Below are 27229 nucleotides of genomic sequence, written 5' to 3' on the forward strand. Positions count from 1 at the left end.
CATTGGCTGGCTTCCTAAACGGAGGCCAGCCATTGGAGGAGAGGGGCGTCTGTCCGTTTAAGCCCCGTCTTTTTCGGATTCGGGGGCGTGTTTTTTACTTTCTTTCTCTCCTCTGGAATGTAAACATTCCAGCCAATGGCAAGAGGAGAGAAAGAAAAACACGCCCCCGAATCCGAAAATGCCGCTGCGTTTCTCCGTCACTGGAGCCAGGCAGTGCATGAAATACAAATATCCTGCTTTTCTCTATCCCACAATTCCCGACTCTCATTGAGAAGTGTTGTGTAAAGGGTTTGCACCCCTTCTAAAACTGCTGTTGCTTTCTGTTTCGAGTTGAAGAACTGCTTGTACTCGGTGACGGGACTCCCAGGCGCTGTATGCAGTGCCAGTGCAGTATCCCAGGTCCCGCGAGCCCCGGGACCGGCAGTGATGCGTGCCTCTGGATCCCGAGACTGGGCCAGTCACATTGTGTGCCCCAGGGTCCTTCCGCGGTATCCGCTTCCCTGGCGATGAGGTCACCCTCCGCCAGCCCCTCCTGTGAGACTCCGTCCGGATGTGCATGCCTTGGTGACGTCACGGTGTTTACCTGCCAGGACCGCCCCTCTCGGGGTGGAGCCAGGGCTCCGAGAGTCCCGGTTTCAGGTGAGCGCTCACTTGGCTGCTGTGAAGTCCGGAGCCGGTGCTGTGCCTGGAGCTCCGGGGCCTCAGCAGGCATGTTCCAGCATGCACTGGGAGAAGCTGCTGCGGCGCCATAAGTGCACGGTAGGGTAATTCATTCATGAATGCATTCTCTTTGGGGATTCAGTTGTGCGTCTGCGCCGGCTCTTGTGGCTGCCCGTGCCTTTGGGGTTACTTTACTGTCGGTGTTTTCCGCCGCTAGCATCTGAGGTGTGGGGCCCGAGCAGCGACACAACCCTAGCTCGGCTCATGCCGAGGCTCGCTGCTCATTCTTTAAAATAAGCCCACTCCAGACTACTGGCTAGGGTGGCAAGGCGTCCCGGACTTCCCAGCAACGGGTTTCCAGCAACCGTCCCGGCAGCTTCATGCAAATTTGGCTCGTGTTCCAGTTTTCAGAGAGGGTGTACTGAAAACTGAGGGAGGCATGTTTTTGTGTTCCAATTCAGGAGGAGTTTGCAGCTTTTCTCAGAAAGCAATATAATTAACAGGTGTGATAGTGGGTTTAAAAATTGCACTTTATTTCCGTAGTGCCTCATCTGTGTTTCTAGGTCTATGTGCTTTGTCATTCTGCGCCCCTTCGCTAATGAAAACATTCTAGTCCTTCTTTTATTTTTTTAAATTAACCGTTTTTTGTTGTTGTCTTTTTTGTTTTTTTTAATCTGGTCACCCTACTGCTGGCTCCATTTAGCATTTAGGCCGGCTGACGGTAAGGAAAGGGACTACCCCCCCACCCCCCACCCCGCCCTCATAGAGCACACACTGACATCTTGAGGATTTTTGAGGGGTCTAGGCAACACACATTTTTGGGGGCCGGTTTGGAACAATTGTTTTTACCTATTCCGTGATCATTAAAGCCCCCACGGTGTCAAACATTTCTAAATAATATTTTAAACTTTAACAGGGTCTCACAGATCAGTTGAAATATGTCTTGCCCGGGACCACAAAAATTATTGAACTCACGCTTGGATTAGACGATTGAGGTGCTAGAAAGGGAGAGACTTTTAAATAGATCAGTAGAATAGATCGGGGTGGAATAGAGAGGAAATCCATTTTCACTGGTGATTTGCCCACGCCTTGAAGTGTATCTGCACACACTGCCACATAGTTGTCGATAGCACTTGCAGATACCCCTGCACTGTAAGGGCCATTTTAAGCTGTGTGTGTGTGTGTGGGTGGGTGGCTCTGTGTGTGTGTGGGTGGGTGGCTCTGTGTGGGTGCAAATGCAATAGGTCTCGCATTTGAGTGATTAAGCTATTGACATTGTAAATAACAATGCTGTTTCTTTAAATGTTTTAAATACAAAAACATAAACAAAAATAATGTCATGAGCAATGCCAATAGCTCTAACTTTAACAATGCCGAGACCATTGCATTGTAAATGCTTGTTATTTGTGTTTTTGTGTGTACCACGAAGTTGGTAAATTATTCACTTTCCTGTGTTATACTTGCCATTGCATTATTTATAAAAGAAAATTGTACTGCCTCAAGAGGCCTTTTTCCTGAAAGTATTTAGAGAAACATTTGAAAAACGTAAACCAGGAGGATTCCACCTGGCACCGTGCCCAGCTATTAACTATCGTTTATTTTGCCAAGGAATTCATTAATTCATTAATTTCCTCAGCTTTGTGCACAGAAATATTTGGACTTTCAAAAAAAAATTTATGACAGGAACTCCAAAACAGTTAACTGGAGAAGGATTTGCAAATTAATACATAGATGTTGGAAGCAGCAACAAGCTCTCTTCGGTCTCACAATTATAGTCCTTAATTAGCAATTGCCTAAGCAAGTCAGAAATATGTTACCAAACAAGCATTCAGTTTCTAACTACACAAGCACGGTACGATTTAGGAAAAGTTCATATTAATATATCCTGACGAGTGCTGCGTGGAAGCTGCATGAATGTGAGAACAAACGTGGTTCTTCGTGTTTTACTTGGGAACAACAAATAACCAAATACTTTTGTGTTTATTGTTTACTTATGTGGCAAAACAATTTCCCTTTCCTTAAGTGTATGGGGGAGAAAACAGAAACAAGCATTTGCAAAGGCAGTAGATTTGAAGTTTGCACTCAAGCTCAGAGAAAAGCAATACAAAACTGCTTTCTTCAGTGCAAAATTTGAGGGGAGAGTACATGAGGGAGACTGCTGGAAAACACATGCACTCTAGCCAAGTGCTTAAACAAAATAAAAAAAGAGTTGTTGAAGGTCACAAGTAATGCGTCCATGCACCAGGGAAGGAACAAACACTGGTGTAAAGCCTGCACGCAGAAATGAATGCGACGAGGAAGACAACTAATGGTAAGTAACAGGCAGGCTGTAATCTAAGAAAATATCTTGTAAGTGACTGTTCTGTCTCAGACGTGACCTAAAAACTCTGCCTTAGAAGTTTAATTTGAAAACTCTGTAGCTTTCTCCCAGCTTGGCAGCCTCCATAGGAAGGAAGTGTTTGGCTGATAGCCACTGGGAGTGCTACCTGTATCACTGCAGCCTCGTATAATATGGCTGGGTGTCAGAGACAATAGAAACAATGGCAGCTCAAGGTAGATGAGCCACTAAAAGCTTGAGCCAGATGCTCAGTTTTAGGGCCGGTTGGAACCTCGAGCTCAAAACAAGCAGAGCTTTGATGTGGATTGTACCTGTGTCTCATGTGCCAAGAATTAAAGACAAGCAATGACGTTTTGATGTAGAAAAAGGGCTAGAGAAAGAGACATCCATATATTGGCCGAACTTGCACAATGTGAATCCTGAAAATCTGGGGCCAATCCTGGCTTCCCCACTTGACCAAGCTGTGTGATCCTAGGGAAATACTTTATTTCACTGAGCTTCCTTTTTCTTCATTATCACATATGAAAGCACCTTCAAATATGTGAGTTCATGGTGTGCGATGTGCAAAAAGCTTTTGTGTTTGATTTAATAGGCTGTAATGTTGCTTAACCTAGAATAATAAACTAGGAAACATGTAGGGTACACATGACAACTCACTTGTATCTTAGTAGACTGCTGGAATTGTACTCAGGGCAGGGCCTGAACGTTTCTAAGTTTGAGTTTAAAAAGTGTCACTGTTAGTAAATACCCCCCTCCTGCATTGATATAAAGTGATGGGTAAAGGTAAAACGCTTCCATGTGTTAAACCAATAAACTTTGTTTAATTTTAAGGAGATTTTTTTTATATTTTTACCTGTTTTTTTGTTGCATGATGCTCTTAAAGCCAAGTTAGACCAATGGCTCAGCTGTGGTGGGCGGCTCTCCCAGTTATTTGCTGGCTCACCAGCCTCTAGTGGCGGCCCTCAACATATTGCACAGGTCCTCCAACACTGAGGCTGGGACTGCACTGCGTCTGTTGAGTACGCATTCGAAACGTTTTTAAAGAGTTTGGCACCTGTATGCCTGTCTAGTGCATAGTTACTCGACAGTGACTGAAGTGCTCCAAATAACAATGACCTGCTAGGTTACGGCTACTTCTCCATATGTTGAGAACCAAAGAATCAACTCAAACAGCATTTCCCTGGATTCACTCACTCATCGACCTTTATATGCTTTCAGTAAGTTAGGCACTAACTCCAGAAAGCTGTCTGTAGCCCTTTGTCCTCATAAACTAACCTCTCATGTTCTGTGAGGGATGGAACTTTGTACTACCCTGTCCTGCTGATTCTCTTCTGTGGAGAATCGAAGATCACATTTTCTGCCTTCTGTTAGAGAGAGAAGCTTGATTTTCTGTTGCTGTGCTGTTGCTGTTCTGTGAGGGAGCAAAGCTTCCACTACTGCAACCCACTTTGCATTTGTCTTTTGCGAAGCTTGCACTGTTCAACTCTAACTGTACCTGTCCTCTGGAGGAGAGAAGATTGCACTGTTTCTGCCCAAGGTGTACCTGTTCTACGGAGTAGGTGTGTTTCCACGGCTGTTGCCGCATCGGATATTAGATGCCTTTGAACCAGTATTCGCCAGTACCAGTTTCACAATATTTGAGATGAGATACGGAGACCTGTAGTGCTGAGAATTGCACTTTACTCGGACGGGACAATATAGGAGCGCCAAAATATGTTGACAAAAAAGAGAAGTAGGGTTTGTTGCTCGAACCTCCTGGTTTTCTAATCTTGTCGCAGGGTGAAACTAGTACAAAATATTTAGCTCGCTCTTGGGCAATTTTAACACACATTTGAAAGGTTAACAAAGGGAGAATATAAATGTCGACATAAGGGACATAACCTCAACCCAAACTAGGGACTCCTTAAGTAGGAGACCGTACAACCAGTGAACGGATGCGCTTGTATGCTTCCCAGTGCGAACTCTTGAAACCACTGATGAAAAATGGTACACTAGGTAGGAAAGGGGTTCAGTATCTTTGCGAGTTCATGAATGTATGGTAATTCCTTAAGCTGTTTGTCCGTTTCGTTCAGAAATGTTGTACTGTTTGTATGTATGTTTGTTTACTGGAAGTGTACAACAGTTCTTTAACTCCTCTAACTCTTTAGTGTGTTCTGTGTGTGCGAGAGAATCGTGTTATGTTCCTCCTGCTACTACCACATATCTTTTATGTATTCTTTTTGTGTTAGAAAAGGTTGTACTGCTGCTGCCCATGTTATACTATACTACCTCTATACCTAAATCACAAGGCAAAATATGTAAAGCATAACGAGTGTCACAAACTATTACGCTGCAAAAATCTCAATATTTCACCCTACTATATCCATTTTTGTCCCACAAAATGTGCTAGTCCATGCCGTAATATCCTTCTGGATGTTTGTGAAATCTTAGAGTTGGGGTACCCATCAGTCAATGCATACTTGCTCTCTGGCTATTTGTAAACTGTTTCACTTATGGGCTTTGGAGAACAATTGACATATCTTTTTCTTCCTTCAAAACCAGACAAACGTTTCTACTTGCAAGTTAGGAAACAGGCATCAAGATATCACAATTAGATGTAAAGCGTCTGTCACTGCAATACAATACATATTTTAATCTCTTCTTTACTGAGGTTTGTTCTGTTCATAAAAACCATCAGCCAACGCGTTTCATCCTTTTTAACATGGGACTTCTTCAGGGCAGTATGATTGTAAAACGTCAGACTCAATCACAAAAGTGCACCTTAGCTTAGGGCACTTTCCAATGCATATGCCAACTGCTGGCATCTGTTTAGCGCTTGAAAAAATGATCCATGCAGGAAAATAAGTCACGTGGACAATAGATAGATGTTGATAAAACACGTGGTGTAATACCCATGTATCAGCATCAAACGTGCAAGTCCAAATCAGACTGGCACTCCGTAGTGGGGATTATCCCAGTCTGATTTGGATTTTTCAAGTGACTTATTTTCCTGTGTACAGTCGTTTTACTCGTTATAAGGCTCATAGTCATTCTCAGAGTACCAAGCATTTATTTGTCAGCCTTTTCGAAAAGACATGTCTTTATGTACTTTAGTTTTTTTTTTTAAGATCCTAACCAATATCAAAAATGTTAATCTTTTTGCTTCCTTCCTTTGAAATGGGAAGCTCTGACGAGATATGAACTCTTTTCGTATAGCGAAGATTATCTCAACGTAAATTAAATTATCTTTCTGACCTCTATACTATTCCAGGGCTCTTATGTAGGGTTAGTAGACGATGCTGTCAGATGTAGAACTCTTTTTCAAGGATGTAGGAAAGCTGATGCCATTGGCATGATTCACTCTGACTGACAGATGTTTAGCTCTCTTGATGGGACAGGACAGAGTCCTTATCTTTGGTAGGCTTGCTGGAGCCAGTTAGAAGTTTGCCAGAGTATCAGGCTGATAGCAAGTCACCGAGGTGCCTTCAGTTGTCATAGGCACTTAGGCTTTTCATCAGTCGGTGTGAGGCAGCAGGGAAGCTTCTGGTATGTATTATAGTAAGTATAGCTCTTTAAGCCTGTTGAAATTTTCTGTGCGTGGGCCTGGGAAATTTGTTGTATTTGCCATATATGAGACTAGAAATGTGTCTCTCTTTGAGTTTGCATAGATATAAAATAATAATAATGATAAAAGTGGCCCTCTGGACTTGTCTAGTGTTATCAAAGGTTTAGTGGCCTGTATGCAAATTGAGAGAATTGTCAGAAAGTGGATACCTCACAACAAGCAGAGAGCAGCTCAAAGGATTTACTCTAGTATGTTGCCCTCACAAGCTTGGAGTTGAATTCCAACCTATGTGTTCCTTTTTAACCTTGAGGTCTACCTTCCTGCTTCTAGAGCATAGAAACTCACTGATTAAATATTAACTTGAGGATTATTTATTTTACTTCATAAATTGATTTTGCATGTACTTCAGTGAAGTGTAATTTATTTTGATGATGACAGAGATTTGGACAACAGTAAAGAAAACCTCAACCCCACAGAACCTATTGAAAACCTAAGCTCTGTAGAACCAATTGAAAACTTCGATCCTACAGATTCTATTGAAAGCCTCAAATACACGCATGCATAAATAAATAGAATAAACAGGATGTGGTCTTTGACTTCAGTCTTTCCATTTGTTTTAAGGTCGGGCTGCTATACATATGGTTATGCCCGTTCTTTAGGCTACAGCCAAGTGCAAAAAATGATTGATTATTCAAGTGGGTCACTAAATGATATCTTCAGGTATCCATTTAAGCCTCGTGGTGATGCTCACGTTTTCCATGTGGTGTGCTCAGATATGGCTTCCATATATAATATACCCCCTTGTGTAGTGAAATGATGGCAGTGGTGCACCTCATAGTGCCCCACATTCTACTCAGATATACCATGTGGCTCATCTCAATCCAATCACTTGTTCAAGCACTGATGCTGCTCAGTCATGACTAAGTGTACCTGATTTGCTGGGACAGTTCTTTTTATTCACCATTTGCCCCAGCAAATGTCAGTAAATTTACCATATGTCATGGGATTTAGAGAAGATCAACCAAAGACGACTTTTTGTGTAGAAGTGGGGTTCAAATATCCTTTAGTGCCTCGTTGTCCGTTTTTGCTTAATTGGTGAGTGTTAGAAATTGGGTTACTGGTTGAGTGGGGTGTGGGGTGTGGACCCTTGTCAAGCAGAAACCACAATCCTTTTCAGGGTGAGGCACAAGGAAACTCCAAATTAACCTGTTTTGGACGCCTTGGTAGTTTGGTACAGAGCAGTCAGGCTTAACTTGGAGGCAATGTATAATTTATTTGTGCAACACTTCAAACAGTAAAACAGTGGAAACACCACAGAAAAAGATCTCAGACCAATTTAGGAAAATAGAGCATAATTTAATAACTAAAATGAGGCCAAACAACAAAACTCCAATCAGTAGAACCAGAGTTATGAAATTTTAAAGAATTAAGTGCATATAGCACCAAAAAGCACAAAGCGCCAACTCTGGAGATCTGGTCGCACTGGACTGGGTCAGATTCAAAAGTGAAGGAGCGCAGGTCGTATACAGTCCCAGGTTAATCCCGCTGAAGGTTTACCTTCTGAAGTTTATGGCAAGAGTCCTGTTTGCATTGCAAAGGGCCGCAAGGATCAAGGAGAGCGTCACGGAATGCTGTTGGAGTAGCGCATAGAGCTGGCCAGTGTTGCAGGCGGGTATTGCTGGAGCTTCACTGTGGCAGACCCTGCGAGCGGTTAATGCTGCAGTACGAAGAGTTTGACTGATGGAGCTTGCACTGATTTGCGGTGCGAGCGGTGAGGTCTCAGTGGGAACGGAAAAGCTTGATTTCAGTGCCCATGAACCACACAGGGTCCAGGACTGAAGAGGCACCACTTGGGGGTCAAGAACTCGCTGCAGCTGGGTCCAGGGGCTGGTGCAGGATGTAGGGGCACCTTTTAGGGACGTGACCATACACCCGGTGGCGGTTTGAGGAAGGAGCGCGGACGGTTGCAGGCTCGAGAATTTATTGCTGTGCCCTTATCAAGGAGGCATTCACATTTACCCCAGACATGCCATATATTATGAAATTACATGGAAATACCACGTCAACGTTATAGGCTCCTTTTAGAGACGGACTCCCAACAATACAGATAGTGGACTCCCTGTGGGATTAAGAATTACTCTCAAGTTTGCCCTGACGAAGTTCAATTCTTTGAACGAAACGCGTTGGCTGAGACGTTCTTCATATTTTGGTTGGATAACTACAATAAAGACTATTTCTATGGAAAGAAAATTGACCACTTGGTGTGACTTCAATTGAACATTTGGTAGTGCACTGCTCCAATCATTTCACACCTTTTATATCCATGAGGATCAGATCAGGGGCCAGCAGACTAGCCTTGAAGTCACTCTGGGGTCCTGGATTCAAGATGAATTTGCAGGTCCAGTTCTCCTTCCACATGCAAGAGGGCAGCAGGCCAGCAGTTCCTTCTGAGTAGCAGTCCATCAGAGTGGTATTCCTTTCAGGAGCACAGCAGTCCTTCTTCCTGGCACTGTATCCACAGCTCAGGAAGTGGACTGAAGAGTTGGTGTCTGAGGTCCAATATTTATACACAGTTGTGCCTCTGAAGTTACGAGAAACGTCTAGAGGCATGCCTTCCAAGTGCACAGATGCCCTGCCTTCCTGACTCTGGCTCCAGACTAACTACAGGGGGTATGCAGCCCTTTGTGTGGAGACAGGTCACAGCCTATTCAAGTGTAAATGGGGCTGGGTCCAGTTCCTTCCACTAATCCTGCAGTGATGGCCCATCCAGTCACACCTAAGCTCCCCATTCTCTTTGACTGTCTAGGGGAAATACACAAAGCCCAACTGTCAGCTACACCCAGTCATGTGCCCCAGATTAGGTTACAGGCACTAAATGGCTAAGTCAGAAAAAAAATGCCAAAGTGGCATTTTCAGAATTTCATTTTAAAACTCGAATTCACCATAAGGTAGGATTTTAAATTGCGATTCCAGATACATCAAACATGAACTGGGCACCTATTCCCATTTGGAAATTATACTTATAAAATGTAATATGGTAACTCCAATGTTATCCACAGGAGAGATAGGCCTTGCCGTAGTGAAAAACCAGTTTAAGAGTGTTTCACTACCTAGACATGTAACACATAAAAGTACATGTCCTACATTTGAAATACATTGCACTGTGCCCTGTGGGCTGGCCAGGGCCCATCCTAGGGCTGACTTATATATATATTAAAAAAAGGAAGGTTTGGGCATGGCAAAAGGTTTATTTTGCCAGGTTGAAAGGGCAGCTTAAAACTGCATACACACAGGCCTGAGGCATGTTTAAAGGATTGAGGATCAGTGCTGCAGACCCACTATTGGCATTTAATTTACAGGCCCTGGGCACATAAAGTACCACATTGCTAGGGACATGTAAGTAAATTACATATGCCCCAATTAAGTAAAAGCCAATGTAACCATGTTTTAGGGAGAGAGCACAAGCAAGTCAGCACTGGTTGACAGTGGTTAAGTGCACATAGTCATAAGGCTAACACAGATGGATACAGCAAAAACAGTAGGAGGAAGGCAAAAAGTTTGGGGATGAACCAGCAAAAAAGGGCCAAGTCCAACTGTGAGCATTGTCAGGAACGCCATGCTGTGTTCCTTGGTCAACGCAGAATACTTCTGTGTTTGTGCAACGTCCTGGTATTTTGTTTATCAAAATATTGGTCACACTAGTCATTACCCTTGTTGCTACTCATATGTGCCATGTGATGCCTGTCAGTCACAGATGCTGCCAAGCTGTGCAGATTCTGCAGTTCAGTTATGGCCCTGGGGCTGCTAACTATGCTTCTGGTGCTGCTCAGGCGTACTTTTAATGCACCTTAATTATGACCACGGTGCTCTTCACTTACACTCCTGCTGCTTAATTATATGAAAATCACTCAGGTCTATGATGCTGCTTAATTATAGTCCAAGATGATTCTCAAATTAAGTTTATGATGTTGCTCAATTATGCACTCCATGTGCAATTCAGCCACCAGAGCAGCCCATTCCCTTCAACCATCTAGGCCTTCCAGGCCCACCTTTGCCCAGGTTCACTTCCAGCATTGGTGTGGCCCCTACAGTTTCAACTCTTACCTTGCCCTAGATCATAAAGTAATTTAGCAACGACTGTTGAAGGAGGCAGGGTATAGTGTGGCACAGACTAGTTGGGTACAAACTTAAATGTTTGTGAGCACTCAACTGAAGGCTGAAGGCTTGTGGGGCTGGGCCAGCAGCTCTTGCCCAAGGTTAGCACAATTGTAATTGTATTTATATAGCGCTTACTACCCCTGACGAGGCATTAAAGCGCTTTTCGGCGAGTAGAATGCTACTCTGAAACTCAATAAGGATTAGTGTTGAATTAGTATTGGGAAATATGAGTTACTTTGAGCTGTGGACATGCAAGTCTCTTAGTTGGATTGATAGGAAAATGGAGGGTTAGAAGAGGGAAGAGTCTAGTAAGTGTTAGTTGAGAAATCATAGTAGCAGGATGAGGTTTGGGATGAGTAAAAAGAGGCAAGTGGAGGAGGGAAGTGTCTCTAGAAGGGGATTAGGAAAATTATAGTATTAAAATGAGTTTTTGGATGAGTCAAAGGAGGGATACATGAGTATAAGAGGGAAGAATCTAGATATGGTTGTTTGGGAAATCGTAGTAAAATGAGGTTTGGGGTGAGCCAAGGAGGGATAGAGGAGAGAAGAGCCTAGAAAGGGTTATTTTGAAGATCACAGTAGTAGAATGAGGTTTGGGATGAGTCTGAGAGTGAAGGTAGAGGATATATTGAGAGAAGTATAGGGTAAGACAGAGTAGTGCATTGGAGAGAGTCAAAGGTATTTTTTCCTTCTTCTACTGTAGGAGTAAAGTAATAAAAATAAATAAATACATAATCAAATAGCGTATGAAAACTATGTAGTGATCTACAAACCATAGTGATACTTATTACAAAAAAATACACATACCTAGATACGTACATATACTCAAATTATAAGTGATTACAAACACAGGGATAAGCTGCACATTAGTGTTCGAGTATGGTGGTTATATAGGAAAGAGACAACTCTTGAGTAGGGTTCTGAAGATAAGATAGTTATCTGTGGATCTTATGTTTGCGGGTAAAGAATTCCATAGTTCGGCTGCTTGAACAGAGAAAGATGTACTGCCTATGTTGGTGCCAATCTTGAACAGAGGTTCCTTTGTTGAATTATATTTGGTGATTTTATTCCTGATGAAATGCGGTCCCGTAACATGTATTTCTTTGTGGGTGATACAAAGCAGCTTGAAGGTGGATCGATCCGTTGTGACCCTATCTAGCCATCTGTAATACAAGTAAATAATTACTCAGTTTAAAAATAGTTAAGGCTTGTAGCTACCCAGCCTCGGGGGACCCGTGGTCTACCAGGGACTCCCCAGTGAAATTGTGAACCAGTCCACCCTGCTCCTTTCGAATGTGAATAGTCACAGTGGCTGTGTTGATGTGCAAGACTCCTCAATAGAGACATGATGTTCACGCCTGCTCCTATTCTGTATTTGCATTCTGGACAAATGTGGGCCACAGGTTCACACAGTCCTTAGCTGCAGAATTAATCTGACTACAGAATGGTACACTGGTGGCTTTGCTAGAAGTGTCCATGTGGTGCTGTGCTAGTTATGTGAAGGGACACATCAATGCATGTGCCTCACACAAAGTTCATAATATAAAATTTTCAGGGACTAGTCTTTGTCTATCTCTCTACGATTCTATCAGATGTGGAATTTTGTCAGAGATTTAAGCCCTACGCCATGGGTAGCTATCAATAGCACAACAGGTACAGTGGCACCGGATCTCCGTAGTGTGTGGGGTTCACTGCTCTGTAATTATGATTGTATTTTATTCTTGTTGCTTCCAACGCAGTGGATGGAGTAGGGTTGTTATTTTTGTTTCCTCTGTAAGGACCCACAGCAAATTTGCTACGCCACAGACCTACACCCTAGTAAGATGTTTTGGCAGAGATCAGATGAATTTGCCCTCATGTCCCTAGCACTTACTCCCCCCGATGAGGCATTGAAGTTCTTAACCCCAGGCAGCACCCTGCTCTGGAACCCAAGCTTAGTGGTTAGTCCAGTGTTATGGGATTAGTCTTGGGTGCTCAAGCAAAAACCATTCCATGCGTTCACTCCCGTTTGTGGTAAAGTACATTAATAGGAGTTAGATGTGATCACTAGTGAGATATGGGATTTCATGCAGATGGTCATAAAAGTGGTGCAAGAGAAAACTGGGTATTGTTAGGTGGTGACTTTCAAAGAAGGGGAGATTGTGATTTTTAAGTCTTGCATGCCAGACAGCACAAGCTAATTGCAAAAGTGGGCTTAGAGCCCACCCATTGCTTACCATTGGTTGGCGTTATTGTCACACTGATTTGCTCATTTTTTATATGTAAGCTTGGGCTGGCTTTTCTTTATCTTCTTGTGTTTGTACCTCCCCTGGAGCATGACTTCGTTTTTTTTGTTCTTGCACTGCTTACTTTCCAGGCACTATTTATTTTTCTATTTTGGCTAAACACTCCATGAGAGTGCATGTTTTATTCAGCTGTCTCCCTTGTGTAGTTCTCCCCCTTCTCCTCCATGCTCTGTATTGCTCTGTCATCTGTTTTCAACCCCCCCCCCTGTGTTGCAGTCATCCTAGTGTGCTTCTCCCCCTACATTGTTTTCTCACCCGTGTGTTATTTCCTTATTCCATTGTTGCTCTCTCTCGTCGGTGTGCTTCTCAACCCTCCAGTGCTCATATTGCTCTCACCTGTATCTATTACTTTTCCTCACCCTCTTTGTCACTTTCCCACCCGCATTCTCTGTGTTGCTTCTGCCGTCCCGTCCTCTTTGTTGCTTAACCCTATCCGCATTTGAAAAAATAAATGCCTTTGTAACCAATCCAACTCAGATCTGTAAATAAAAATTAAAAAAATCCTCCATTATTTTATCGGCAGTGACCACAGTTTTTTCAGGTCTCGGCTAGACAGCACATGCGCTGTCTCGCACAGGCATTTTGTATATACTTTGTGAGCTTCAGCCAACCCATAGGCTTCCCATTTGTTGGCTCCATCGTCGCTCTCCTATTCTTTCTTCCCATTTGTCCATTGCATGCATTTGTCATGGCTCTTCCTAAGTTTACCCCTCCCCAAGAGCATGGACCAATTACAATATCCCTCCACTGCTCTCACTTTAGGATCTATTTCAGGAGCAACTTTTTTCTTTGTTGAAAAGCAATTCACACAATAGTTCCTGTTTTCACTCACTCTGAGCTGCTCCATTTCTGTAAACAGGCCTGTAAATCTTTTTCTTATCTCGTCAGATTTGCCGAGCAGTCAAAGACCAAGATCGAATGCCTGACACTGTTTTTAGAGGCTGCCTGTTCTGTGCCCCATCCCCTCCCTCATCCTTTGTTACTGCTGCTTGTTTTTTGTTTTTGTTTTTTTGCTCTACTCTTGTACGGCACTCTGATTAAGCCACACCCTTGTTTCAGGTCTGGCTCCGCACTACCTGTTAATTTGCTGGCTCGCCCCTCTAACAATTCATTCTAAATTCTCACGTAGTCTGATTCATCATCATATGACCGCCCCGCAGTCTTGCAGCAATTCTGAAGATGCTGGCCGCGGAATGGGTGGATGACTGTATCCGTCTTCATGAAAAACAGAATTGTGAGATTGATAATCACGTACCGTTGCGTGCTGTAAAAGAATATGGATTCAAGCTTGGGCCAACACTCCTTGAAGGTAGTTCGCTGGAGCTCGTCCCGGCCGCTTGAATTGAAAGATCTGCGTTTTATTCCTAATTACAGTCGTAAAGATTCTGGCAATCGTGACATTGTCAAGTGGCAAAGTTGGTGCCAGAATAAAGGCTACAGAAGCTCTTCTTCCAGGTCCTGTTCTTTAATTAATTCAGTATCAGGTCCATATCTGATTGTGTCAATTAATGAATCTAAGTTTTTTTATTGACCTGAATACAGTACTGTTTGGCAAACTTTCTCCCTGGGTTTGAGTTTCATCTTATATATATTATTGTTTTACTGGTGTATTTCTCTAACCTCTCCCTTGGATTTTTCTTCTGTTTTTCTTCTTTTCTTTTTTTGTTTGTTGGAATTTGAGCTTGCTCATATGTCTTAAATGGTGTAAATATGAATTGTAATGTAGTGTCACATTTGTGATTGTTTTATTTGTATTAGATTGTTGTATTGTTTTGTGGTCCAGAAAAATAATTTAGAATGTTCATGAAAATAATAATATGAACCCTTTATAAACTAGCCAAAAAAAGAAAATAAACATTTATTTGTTTTACAATCACTGTGAGTGCCACGTGTGATTGTGCCGAATAAAGTAAAAAGATAGAGGAAATGGGCGGGATGTTTTAATTATTAAAACATAATAATTTAATAAACCATTTACTTACTATGTTTTAAAAGACTCCCATATTTATTTTGTTAATGATTAAAATTTGCTTCTTTAAAAAACAACTTGAGTTTACTACTGATTGGATCAGAAGACTTTGTGTTTATGACGAGGTGTATCGCCCAAAAAGAAAGGCTCCAAGGTGGCTTGCAGATTCACAAGAAGCAGGCTCTATGGCACAGGATGCAATCACTGTTTCTTAAAGTAGTTTGCGCCTTGAGAGTACGTGGAAAGCAGAGGGAGGTACCTGTGAGCTCAGAGGAAACTGTAAAATGAGGTTTCTCGGCAGGAGGAATCAGTTTGAGACTGCAGATGACGGTGGAGAACCCCCAGACGGTGGTAGTTTAGGCCCAGTTGTACAGTTCGTAAGCATTGAACGATTGGTAGACAGGTTACTACTCTCTGTGGATAGGTAATCGCTGGTGTAATCCGACTCAGGAGGTGCTGTCTTGGTTATGATGTTGGTATTTTCATCAAGGGGTTGCAGTACGTCGTTGTACTATGACTGTCCAGTCTGAGAAAGCCCACGTAGTTGAGAAAATCGCATGCGCTGTACGCTATGCAGTCAGTAGTTGTATATTTGTGATGTGTTTCAATAAAGGGGATTAACAAAAAAACTGTTGGCGCCCTTGTTTCCTGGTGTGGATTCGGATGTCTTGGGGCAAATGAAGGTTCCGCAGCTGTTTGTATCTTCTGGAAGGTGCAGTCTTAGCATCGCCAGAAGGGCAGGGTCTAAAAGGGAGTTTTTCCTTCATGGATATGAGGTAATGGTTGCCAGTTTCTACACTGACAGGAAAGGGTTCTTACATTTTTTACTTCATTATCGCGCATGAAAGCGCTTCTAAATATGTAGGTTCAGAATAAAGCGCATTTGCTCTTGCCAAAATATTTTATTTCACGAAAATGTTATCTTCATTATCGCGCATTACTTTTTTCTTCATTATCGCACATGAAAGCGCTTTCAAATATGTGAGTTCAGAATACAGTGCAGGCTTGGTCATAGCGCTTTTATATATGACATTCAGCCATGCTGCTATTCAACATGGCTAAAAGACACTGACATTGGCAACACTAATAGCTCTTAGATTGCCAGATGCCATATAAATCCACTCCAAGCCATGCCACAGAATTCCACACAATTAATTGCCACACAATTCCACAACATAATTATACTCCATTTAATACCACTCAACACCACATAATGCAACTCCACATATTTACACTCTACTCAATACCACATAAATAAACCTCACGTAAATCCACTCTGTCACATAGCAACAATCCATATGAACACACTCCACATCATCCCACATAATCCAGGTCAACATTATTTCATTCAACCCCGCACAGTTCCTCACCAAACAATTCAACTCCACATATTTCCATTCCACACCACATATTTCCACACCAAACCACATAATCCCAAGCCACAACCAGATTCCACTACACATCATATACATCCAATACACACCACATAATTCAACATCATTAAACAAAATTCAACACCACATCACATAATTCTACTGCACTACATGCCACTCCACACCACACAATACCACTCTAAATAATTCAAGTACACTCGATACCACATAATTCCATGCCACAGAATTCCACAACAAACATGTCAAATCCACCCCACATAATTACACTGCACACCACATACATCCACTCCACTCGAGAACACATGGCTAAAAGACAATGGCATTGACAATGTCAATATCTATCAGATTGTCGAGACCAATCGACTTTGCCAATGCTTGTTTTGTTTTGTTTCCTTTTTACACTTAATATGCAGCACTGGTGATACTGTACAACTTTGCTAAAAATCATTGGCAAAACCAATAGGTCTGATAGCCAATGTATATTGGTTTTGCCAATGCTTGTCGAAACGACATACAGGCTGTTTGCAGAAATACATAAATAGAGATTCAGGCAAACATGCATGTGACTTAAAGAAGGTTGTTGTCAGAGGGAGAAGGCATGCAAAGGATGTAAGGAGGATCACTTGAGAGAAAAAAAGGAGAGACACCAGTCCAAAGGTTCAAGTGTAAAGGGAAATTTTCATCCCAGATTTTAGCAATATAAAGGATGCTTTTTGTGAAGGGTGCAATTTAAGGATGCAAGACTGGAAAGAAACATTATATGTATGTGACGACATTGGTATATTCGGTACTTTTGATAGGCACTAGAATCATGCAAACAGTCTGGACACTGATAGGCTACCCCTATACCACTGCTTAAGTAAATACAACTGATCAGCTCAGGGGCTACAAGTCTAAAGTGGAGCAAAGGCCCGTCCATGCAGGGGGTTTCAGGGGCTGTCAGGGGCTGTAGGGATAACATGGCCGATGGCCCAGCTACCCAGAGGATGCACACAGAGGTGTGCATCAAAGGCAAAATGGTGTTAGGAGCCACAACAACAAAAGGTGGATTGCCTGACTGGAAGTGGAAGTAGGAGGTGCCACGAAGCCCCTAAGTAAGGGTGCAAAGTTCAATCTTACCATGCAAATCTCAAACAATTATGATCGACCAATGGCTCATAACTAATCATGGTCATTGCACAGGGTAATTAAGGGAAGCTCACAGAGGAAGCAAACACATCAGTGGTGGGAGACTTTGATTCACCCACCAACGTCTGAGGGAAAGAAAGGAACCAAAAAAATAAAACATTGCAGAGAAGTGAGCGGTAATTCCACGACCAGGTGCATGATAATGTTGCCTACCCCACTGTTCGAAAAGGGCTGGATGTGAAGGGATGGTCAGCAACAGTGGTCCTTGGGATGCCAAACTGAAGGGCTGGCTAAAACTGGACAGAGATGGGTAACCCCAAAGCAGACACAGCACTCGCAACCCAAGCCCATCTGGTGCTGGCTACCAAGAACTAACAAAGGCAGCAAGTCAGGGCAATCACTGGGGTAATGTGGGTGCCCCAAAGAGAGATCTACTCAAAGAGAATGACTTCAGCTTCGCCTGATTATTAATGATCAGGCCATAAATGGACAGAAGGGGGATGGGAACACACTGCTTCAACTCTCAGCACAGTTCACCCCTTAGCATTATGGTAGATGCAGTTCACTTTAAATGCTTACTTGTAATTTTGCTGAAGTGTTTCACCAACGTTGGTGCATGTTAGTGCTGTGAATCTCTAGACACATGTTTCTGGATATTACCCTTCATCAGTGGAGATAAAAAACGAAATTCATCTTGGGTTGCTGAGAAAGCTGCCACAATCCTTCCAGGTTTCAGTACCTCTCACTGGCGCACAGGTGCATCTCCAAAAGCTCGTCAACTCAATGGCTCAAAGAAGCCTTTTTAAACAGAATAAATATTGAACTTGCTTTGTGTTTCTTAAATGTAAATAAACTGTGGCGATTTGACCTCAAACAGACAGTTTTCATGATTTCTCAGAGTGCAGGTTTGGGGTTTCTGTCTGAGTGGCCAGAGTATTTGGGCTAATGGATGGACATATATGTCAGAAAATATCAATAGCATTAGACTGTGCTCAAAAAAGCAGTAACGTCAAGATCATAGCAATGTGAGGAAATATGTGGGTAAATAATTCAAACACTGAAAAGAAGTTTCTGCAGATGCTGGAGTAGATCTCTTCTGATATTCATCCTCAAGTTTAGCTCCCAGTATTAAAAACAGAGCAAAGTGGGATCAATGTTGAATGTCTGTAGTTTGGCCTTGCAATGATGGCAAGGACAGCTTCCCCAGACAGTGGAAGTGTGTTGCCTGCGGTCCTTTGGCTGGAGGTGGAGATCCAGATACTGAAGCGAGGGGGATGATGACAGTACTCTGCTTAGATATTTAATTAATACATTTACTCCCATGCTGTGAGGAGAGCCACTACACAAAAACTGTGTCTGAAGAGCAGCCTGGAAAGAACATTTAAAATATGCTTTGTTTATTTTATGTCTCATTAAAGAAATGTTGGTTGTCCACTTTTAAATCCTATCAGGTCCAGCGGCGGCTGCTGCCAATCTGAACTGGGAGGGCAGTGCGGGGTAAAAATTAATAAACAAATACATTTACCTTTTGCTGCTGGCCGCAGTAATGTTGTGCTCTCGTGCCTCGCTGCTCCTCTGCCCCCGGCACTCCAATACCGAGGAGCACAGGCTCCCATACTCCTCACGCAATCCCAACGCTGCTCTCATGCTATTACTCCCAGCATAAGAGCAGCGTTGGGATTGGGCGGAACAGGCCAGTCTCACGCTCCAGCAGGGAGTGGGAGCCTAAGCCCTGGGGATATCTCCAAGGAACAGCCTGGAGATATCCAAGTGCGCATGTCGGTTTGGCCGGCGGTGGATGGGGGACTAAACTGACATGCGCAATTTAAGTGCCTAACCCCACTCCCCCCCCATGCTGCTGATGCAACAAGGCCTTGCCCCGCCCTAGACCTTCAGATTGGATGTCAAAAACAAAATGACAATCAAATCGTTTTGTGGTCATTTTATTTTTCTTCTGCCTGCTGCGTTTCAGCAGGGGGCCAATGCTCCTCCACCATAGCGGAGGAGCCGCCCCATATCCGCTCTTAGTATTAGTTCATGTATTATTTAAGTTGAAAGCCACTCACTAAAGTATTTTACATTGCCACCAGGTCTACCTTACAGCAGAAGTATGCTACACAGATCCTGATAAAGCCGCACATAATAAAATAACATACGGGCTACTATACTCTGCTTTTGTTTCACTCATCCTCCTCATTTTAGAAGAGGGATAAACTCTGAGTCAATCCACAGGAGAAATATAAAAATGGAAATACTGGAAAACCGTAATCAAAATATTTCAACTTTTGGGAATTCCATATAAGACAGTCTATGTATTAAGAAAACTTTGACTTTCTTTTTCTGGCTGACTTGGGCAGTCTCATCCTTGAAAAGACACATTGGACTCAGCCCATTCTGACACCACAAGCACCAGGCAGAGCCAGAACTCTTCAGTGAACATGATCCTGTGCCGAGGTCACAGCCGGTGGAATTCCCATAGGCTCTTGCGCGCTTTGCGCCTGCGGTGCCTTTTCGCAGCGCCCTGCCTGCTGAGCTCCTTCTTGCCACTAATAATTGGTACACTCTGCTTCTTCACTCTGTGTACTTTGCAGAAGAAGGAAAACAGTCATCAGTAGCGGCCCCGGAGGGAGTTTGGTGGGGCAGAGAGGCGGGGTGGGGGAGGGGAAGGTGGGGAAATGTAAACACCGGAATATGGATGAACGGAGGTAAGTACACATTTAAATAAATAAAACTAATTCCTTTGCGCGTGCTGCATGGCAAAATGCGATGCAGCGCGCGCAACGAAATTCATTTTATTTCATTTTATTTATTTGTATTTATTAATTTATTTAAATGTGTACTTACCTTCGTTCATCCATATTCCGGTGTTTACATTTCCCCACCCTTCCCCTACCCCGCCTCTCTGCCTCACTGAACTCCCTCCACGGACCGCTACTGACAGTCATGTTCTGCAGTGTCCAACTGTGTAATTATTACATTGCCACACGTGTTGCACTCGGTACAAAAATAAAGTTTAATCAAGGACTACAATTACAAGAATGTTAAAGAGCTGGAGTGGGAGAAATTGGGGATTTACATGACGACTCATGTCAATTAGTATTAAAATCCTATGTTTTCTATGCTTTGAAACTGCAAGTGCTAGTAAATGTCATCTTATTGCAGGAGGGATCTATGTGCTCACTATAAAAGTCAACCAGTGATATGTTCCACACATGACCAAAATGTGTTTTTCTGAGAAGATCAGTGTGTCCCCCACTGCCACCTCAGACCTCCTAGTCAACCTGAACCGCAGTATGGGGGTGTTGCATAAAGATGTGACATTCTCATTTGCATAGTCTGCAGTGGCACAAGAGATCTTTGCTCACACTAGTGCTCTGTAAATAACAGTGGGGGCTCCTCCACTAAGGCGGAGAAGCGTCTGCCCACTGCCAGAAGTAGAAAAGAAAGGAAAAATGTAAATGATAATAACGGAATTGTTATTATTATTCTATTTTTCCCTCCTGCTGCAACAGTGCGTGAGGGGGCGGAGCAGAGCTGCAGGGGAGCAGTGGTAGACCCTCCTGTGTGCATGCAAGGACTGTTTCATCGGCTTTCTCTGGCCACCCAAAACGGTCATGCGCACTTCCCTGTTCTCCATGCAGGCTGCATTACATCCTGCATGGAGAACAGGGGAGTGCATGGAGCCTGCATGGAGAACATACCTACCCCTACAGCCCTTGACTGAGCGCTGTGTCACGGTGCTCAGACCAATCACAATGCTCCATTGGAGTGTTGTGATTGGCTTAGGGGTGGGAGCCTGGCTACCTGCTTCCTGTTTCGACCTGGAGTCGGACACAGGCAAGCAGGAGAGAAGACGCTGGACCTGGCGGCGGCAAGGTACTGTTTGTTTTTTTAATTTATTTATTTATTTAAAGCAGCCTGCGAGCCCCCACCACCTGCAAGCTGTGCCGGCTGCTCCTGGTAAATAATACATTAAAGTTCCTGGGATGTGCTTTTCTGAGGTAATGCATAAAACGTCTCTCAAGCCTCTGCACACCAAAGCCGCCTCCTCAGACATGGGCCTTCACCTAATCTTCACCCAGGCTCGATCCACGACACTGTTGCTTTTCAGCATCAGGATACTGTTAGCGCTTTTCTTCTTGAAAATTTGAGGCTCACAAAGCGCTATTTGATTAATTGAAATCTACAACTGAGGCCAGGAGATGAATCAATACATTTGAATAATGTGAAGCAGATTAGGCTTCATAAGGAAGACAGTGTTTTTGAGGTTCAAACCAAAAAGATTTATTTACAGTTAAAAGGTTTACAGATAAAAAATCAAATTGGTCTCAATTATTACTACATGAATGCATTAGGAAAGGTGAAGTTCAAATCAATCAAAGTCATATAAGCCAGAGGATGAATTATCATAAAGACACCTCAAATAAAACGGTTAACTAATCCCCACTCTGGTCTAAGTTATGTCAAAAGTGGACAAAGCATGTCTGCAAAAAGTTTCTGAGCCATCTTGTACATTGCACTCGCTTAAATCAACAATTCTAACAATTGCTACACCTAATCGTGGTTCCCATGAAACACTGGAATCAGGTTAAAGCATAGACACAAAGGGGCAGATTTACAAGCCCCTTGCGACACTTTTACGCCACTGTTGCGTCACTTCTGTGACGCAGCAGCGGCGTAAACCATGCGCCACATTGTGCCTTATTTACAACGTGACGCATCTAGGGAGATGCGTCACGTTGTAAAGCCCTGCGCCACATGAAACCTGCATTAGGTTTCATGTGGGCGTTCCTGCGCAGGGTGGGCGTTCAGTCGCAGGAACGCCTCGTAAAAGTGACGCAGTTCACCGAGTCACTTTTGCGTCCATGCTGCCTCAAAACCCTGCACCTGCTTGAAGCAGGCGTAAGGAGTGACGCAGCATGTTAGGCATAGGGCGCCCCTGAGCATTGCTGGAGTTGCGTCGCGCTTGCGACACGACGCCAGTAATGTGCCGCCCTTGCGCCATCGGATGCGACACGCATCACTCTATCCTTGCGCCACTGTGCGCCGCACTGTAACTGCGACGCATTTGTGGTGGCGCAGGGAGGGGATTGCATGTCACATCTTTTCTGGCGCATCCTTGCTGATTTGCAGAGATGCGCCAGAACTCATAAATCTGCCCCAAAATTTTGATCTCCATAACCTCCAAGATACAACTTCTCTAAGCGTCCTTCAAACTTAGTTATCTGCAACAAAACAAGATTCATTATACCAGCCTGTACTCTGCAGGTGTACTGGTGCTACCAATTAGGTCATTCTACAGTTATCACATAAAAGAAAACAATTCACCGTGGAATGAAAACAATACACGTTGTGCTTGATAATTCGTACTTCAGCTTCTCCCAGAAATAAAATGCACACATTTATGTAACAAAATGGCAACTAGATGTTAGCCATTTTAAAATGCAGGTTGTATTAGCCATGGTGAATTTAAATATGAATAATACACAGTCAATACATTTGTGTGTTTACATATTAATGACGATAAAATCCAAAACTTTTAATATGAACAACAACAAAAAAACGTCCAATACCCTCCTGATTGAGTTGTGCGCGCTACAAATTCCCACAACATAATGTTGCCAACTTCCGCTCATTTCAGTTCCCCCCCTCTTTTAACTCAGATTTTCCACATTCTGGTTGTCCACTTCCAAATCCTGTCAGGTCTTTTCAGAAAAAGGATTAATTCTGCTTTCGTATATGGACACACATGTTGGGAACGATGAACCCATTCTGGAATTAGTAAATTATGGACATATGACGTTTACCCTTTTTATCGTGGACGCGGTCTATCCGATCTAGCGCCCTGGGGCTGTCTGTGTACACGAGGTGCTGTGCACACAGCAGGTCGGCTCCACAGAGTGCATTCAGCGCTGCGGCGGTGAGGTGAGCCAGGTGGCGCTCCAGAGAGTGCTAATTAGGTGCAATGTAGCACGAGGCGCAGCGCTGTCCTCGTGTTGGTATAATCAAGTGCTTGCACGAGCCCTCCCGCTCCCCTCCCCCATGCCTCTCCTCTCTTCCTATTTCTTCACCCCTCCAGGAAACCGCTTGTTTGAAGGGGCGGTCTTTGATGTGTGTTTTAGGGAGGCAGAAGGCCTCGTGCCCCCTTTGTCAGTGGGAGGGGCTTCGACAACTGCTCAACATGAAGGGGTTTGTTAGGGAGGTGTGAGGCTAGACCTGCTAGGGTTCTGGGGGAAGGAGGGGGGCGTACAGGCGCAGGAACTAGGAAGGTGGGAGATAGGCACAACACACTCAAGAGATCGGGGCAGCACAACACCCGTGGCCAGCTCCATTTAGCCGGTAAGTGAACGCGAAAAGTGGGTCTGGGGAGATGGATATATGAGTTATACACCCTGTTGCCAAAGTTGGAGGGTAAAGTGAGCCGTTGGGGAGGAGAAGGAAGACGTTTGTATTTTTTCCAGCTACAGAATGCAATACAATGGACGTTTATTGGTTTAACGCGCAGACGTATAGGATTTAATGCATTTAAAAGTGTTGCTAGTATACATGGTGCTGATGTGAAAGAAGGGGTCTTGCAGATTTTGATCGTTGTTCTTCTGTGTCCTAAATATAACACACAGTACTGTTGTGCACTTGATTCTTTAAGGTGCTCCTTTTGGGCAGCTGGCGAGATAGTTTATTGGGTTTGAGTGCCTGCCACAAAGACAGTATGTGTCCCTCGTGCCAGACTAGTTGATTCCCAGCCCGCTGCATATGTTATATCCTGGCTTAGAAACCGTGATGTCCAGACAAAAACAGAAAATCCACAAGCAGTTTACTAGGAAAGCTCTTACGCAACCCTCTATTTAGTTAGAATTTTAATAGAGTGCTGTGAGTCTCCTTTTTGTATTATTTTTTGCCCCACTGATTGCAAATGAAGGAAAAAGGGCCATTTCTAGGGTTCTCTTCAGTATGTCCACTATTAAAACCAAGTATCAGCAGGAATATCAGAAGGCACTTTAAAAATACAAGTTATATGGCCAGTAGGACTTGTGCCAAGCGAGTGTTCTTTTTTCCCTTCTTAAATTGTAGTACCTTCAAAATATCTTCCACCTTAAACCAATGGTTTCTATTCAGACTTCAGGGAAGACACTTCACTGGTTCCCATTAGGCATCCTAATTAAATTCAAGGTCCCGCCTTCCCAGTTCATACCCACTACCTCCTGTTAACCCTCTATTCGTTCAAGAAACAGTTACAGTGGTAAACTTGTCTCCCAATGAGGGCTCTTCTTATGAAAATTAATCTAATTCCCCGGTCAACGCCAATCTCCCCAGACAGAAAAATGTCAACACTGTAGAGGCTACAAGCGAATCTTTAATATATGATTTCTGATTGATACAGCTCTATGGCTCCCCATAATATATACTCTGTAAATTGCTATCATATGAATTTTAAAATGTTTTATTTAGTCGTAATAATATTGATAGTAAGTGAGTTAAAGACATGGATTGACCAAATGTTAATTATGTATCTGTGCTGAATGCACCGGCATTAATCCATTGAGAGTTTAAAGGGGAGTCAAGAATGCTCAAAACAAATTGTCTTCCAAGAATTTTTGACGGTAACCAAGCCATTGCTCAACAGATGTCTGTCTGTTTTAAGATGTTCTGTTGGGGGATAGTGTATGGTGTGTTTTAATGGACAGTGCTGTTGAAGGCACTTCAGTACCCATCTATAGGGCATGCTTGTGCTGTTTTGGATGTATATGTCATGTTCTGTGTACTGTTGGCAATTAAGCATTTGATCCATTATATGTAATTAGTGATGTGTGCTGTTTTAATAATCAACTACATGGTGTATCTGAGCTGTGTTGAATATGTGTGGTATGTTCTGTCTAAGGTGTCCTGCTGAGCTAAGTACAGACATTAAACCTTGCATTGCCATAGTGAGAGAGTTTAATATTTAGTTATAACTGAATTGAGGTTGAACCAGATAGTCGATTACAGGCCCTTACATATGAGGAAAGGGCAGTGAACGAGATCAGATTGTGCTGGTGTCCACCCATACCCCACTGTTACAGCTGCATTCCTGTTGCATCTACTGTTTGTACTTATGCTGGTCCGGGATTCACTGGCATGGTATCCCAATAATAGTTGGGCTTAAGGTGCAGTTACAGTATAAAGTGAGGTCAGTGTGATGGAAGGAATTCCTAGGGTAGTAATTGAAGGTAGTTGTAAGAGGTATACTTCTTGTGGGTTGTTGTAAATTAAAGCACTTAAGCTTATATCACTGGTTTAAAACAATTGTATGATTTAAGTAGTTCTCACCAGTTGGTTTTAGGTTGCACCTTAATAGTTTTTATAAAATCTCTAAAATAGTGCAGTCAAAATGTTTTTCTTAACCTCCATTCCCCTCCATCCTCCCACCTGACATCACAGATGTTAACAATAGCTTGTTTTTTTACATATTGCCTCTTGCAATTTTTCTACGATTTCTAAGCCGCACCGAAAAAGAACAAATGTTGAATGGAACGGTTCTCCATTTGTTGACCTTCCAGACGATGAAGAGTTGAATCATCCTTGCCAAGTTCCGAACTTGACCACCGACTTGTTAAAAAAACACTTTCAACTCGAGGTATTCCTCTGACTTTCAGATACAGACCCAGAAACTCAAAAAATAGTACACTTTCAAGAATGCCCTGTGGCATGCCAAGCGACTATGTCCACCTGGTTTTCATGGAACTTTGATTTTAAGTCCTTAAGCCAGAAGGATTGCTTGGCAGCTCTCCAGTTAACAAGTGAGTGGAACTACATCGATTCTTGCTGTATGAAGTGAGAAAAATCCTGTGTTTCGCCACCTTCTCACGAGGGAGAATCCATCCTCGCGTGGATGTCCAAAATCAAGGACAAAAGAAGTCCAAGATGAATCAGGTTTGTTCCTGTTCGGTCCCGGAACGTGCAACACAGCCACCACTTGGTGAGGCCTCAGTCTTCGCTTAAAGCATATTGAGATGAACAGCTTGACATTGGGCATGCTACAAATTACATTTAAATTCTGTTTGCCACGCTTCAGTCTTGTACTATTTGCTGCTGGCCAAGAATATGGGCTTGACTCCTGTGTGTTTCTGGCTACTTCTAGATTGACGTATACTTGCTGTCTCGTTTCCTGGTTTCGCAGGATCTATGACCTTCAAGGCTGTTGTGTCCTGTCTGAGAAGGTGTTGTAAAAGCTGAAAAATCTGAATAGAATCCCAGTTGTATACCACTAATGTGTTAAAATGAGCTGATGTGTAGATTAGGACAGGTCGGGCCTCACCGGAATTCACAACTGCAAATATAGTGAATCCATTGCACGTTATTAGTTATACCAGCACTGCTCAGGCAAGAGACACACTAGATAAAGTGAGGGACTCCAGTGGTGACATGCAAAGTTTTTAAAGGGATCGGGATATCTCTTACTTTATAATGTGCTTGATATAATGTCTTTGCCAATCTAAAATAATGTCAATGTCAAACGTACCTGGTAAACTAGTTCCCCAATCTGAAACTCCTGAATGCAAAACAAGCTGCATTTCCTACCCTTCCCCATTTTCAAGGTAGTCTACTTCCCTTCTCACACAAAAATATATGTAAAGTCAGATCTTAACCCCTTCAGTTCCCCGCCCTTTCCCCCTCCTGTGCCGGGCATTGTATTAGCGGGCGGGGTCCATGACGAGATAGTCTCGTCATGGGCACAGCGCAACCGCGCTCCATGACGAGACTATCTCGTCATGG

At 43.2% G+C, this 27229-nt stretch overlaps 1 protein-coding gene across 6 annotated transcripts in view; it reads left to right on the plus strand.

Annotated features, from left to right (window-relative positions):
- PHC2 (polyhomeotic homolog 2) overlaps positions 1–27229 on the plus strand; it is a 556042-nt gene that overhangs the window by 58148 nt on the left and 470665 nt on the right. The window contains exon 1 of one of the 6 annotated variants that reach the window (XM_085603953.1): positions 23725–23815. The exons of the other annotated variants lie outside the window; for them this stretch is intronic. The gene's annotated coding sequence lies outside the window, so the exon portion shown is untranslated. Of the gene's footprint in view, positions 1–23724; positions 23816–27229 lie in introns of those variants that run through there. 6 annotated transcript variants of the gene reach the window in all.

The sequence above is a fragment of the Triturus cristatus genome, chromosome 1_2 (genome assembly GCF_964204655.1).
Source record: "Triturus cristatus chromosome 1_2, aTriCri1.1, whole genome shotgun sequence".
Classification (NCBI taxonomy): domain Eukaryota; kingdom Metazoa; phylum Chordata; class Amphibia; order Caudata; family Salamandridae; genus Triturus; species Triturus cristatus.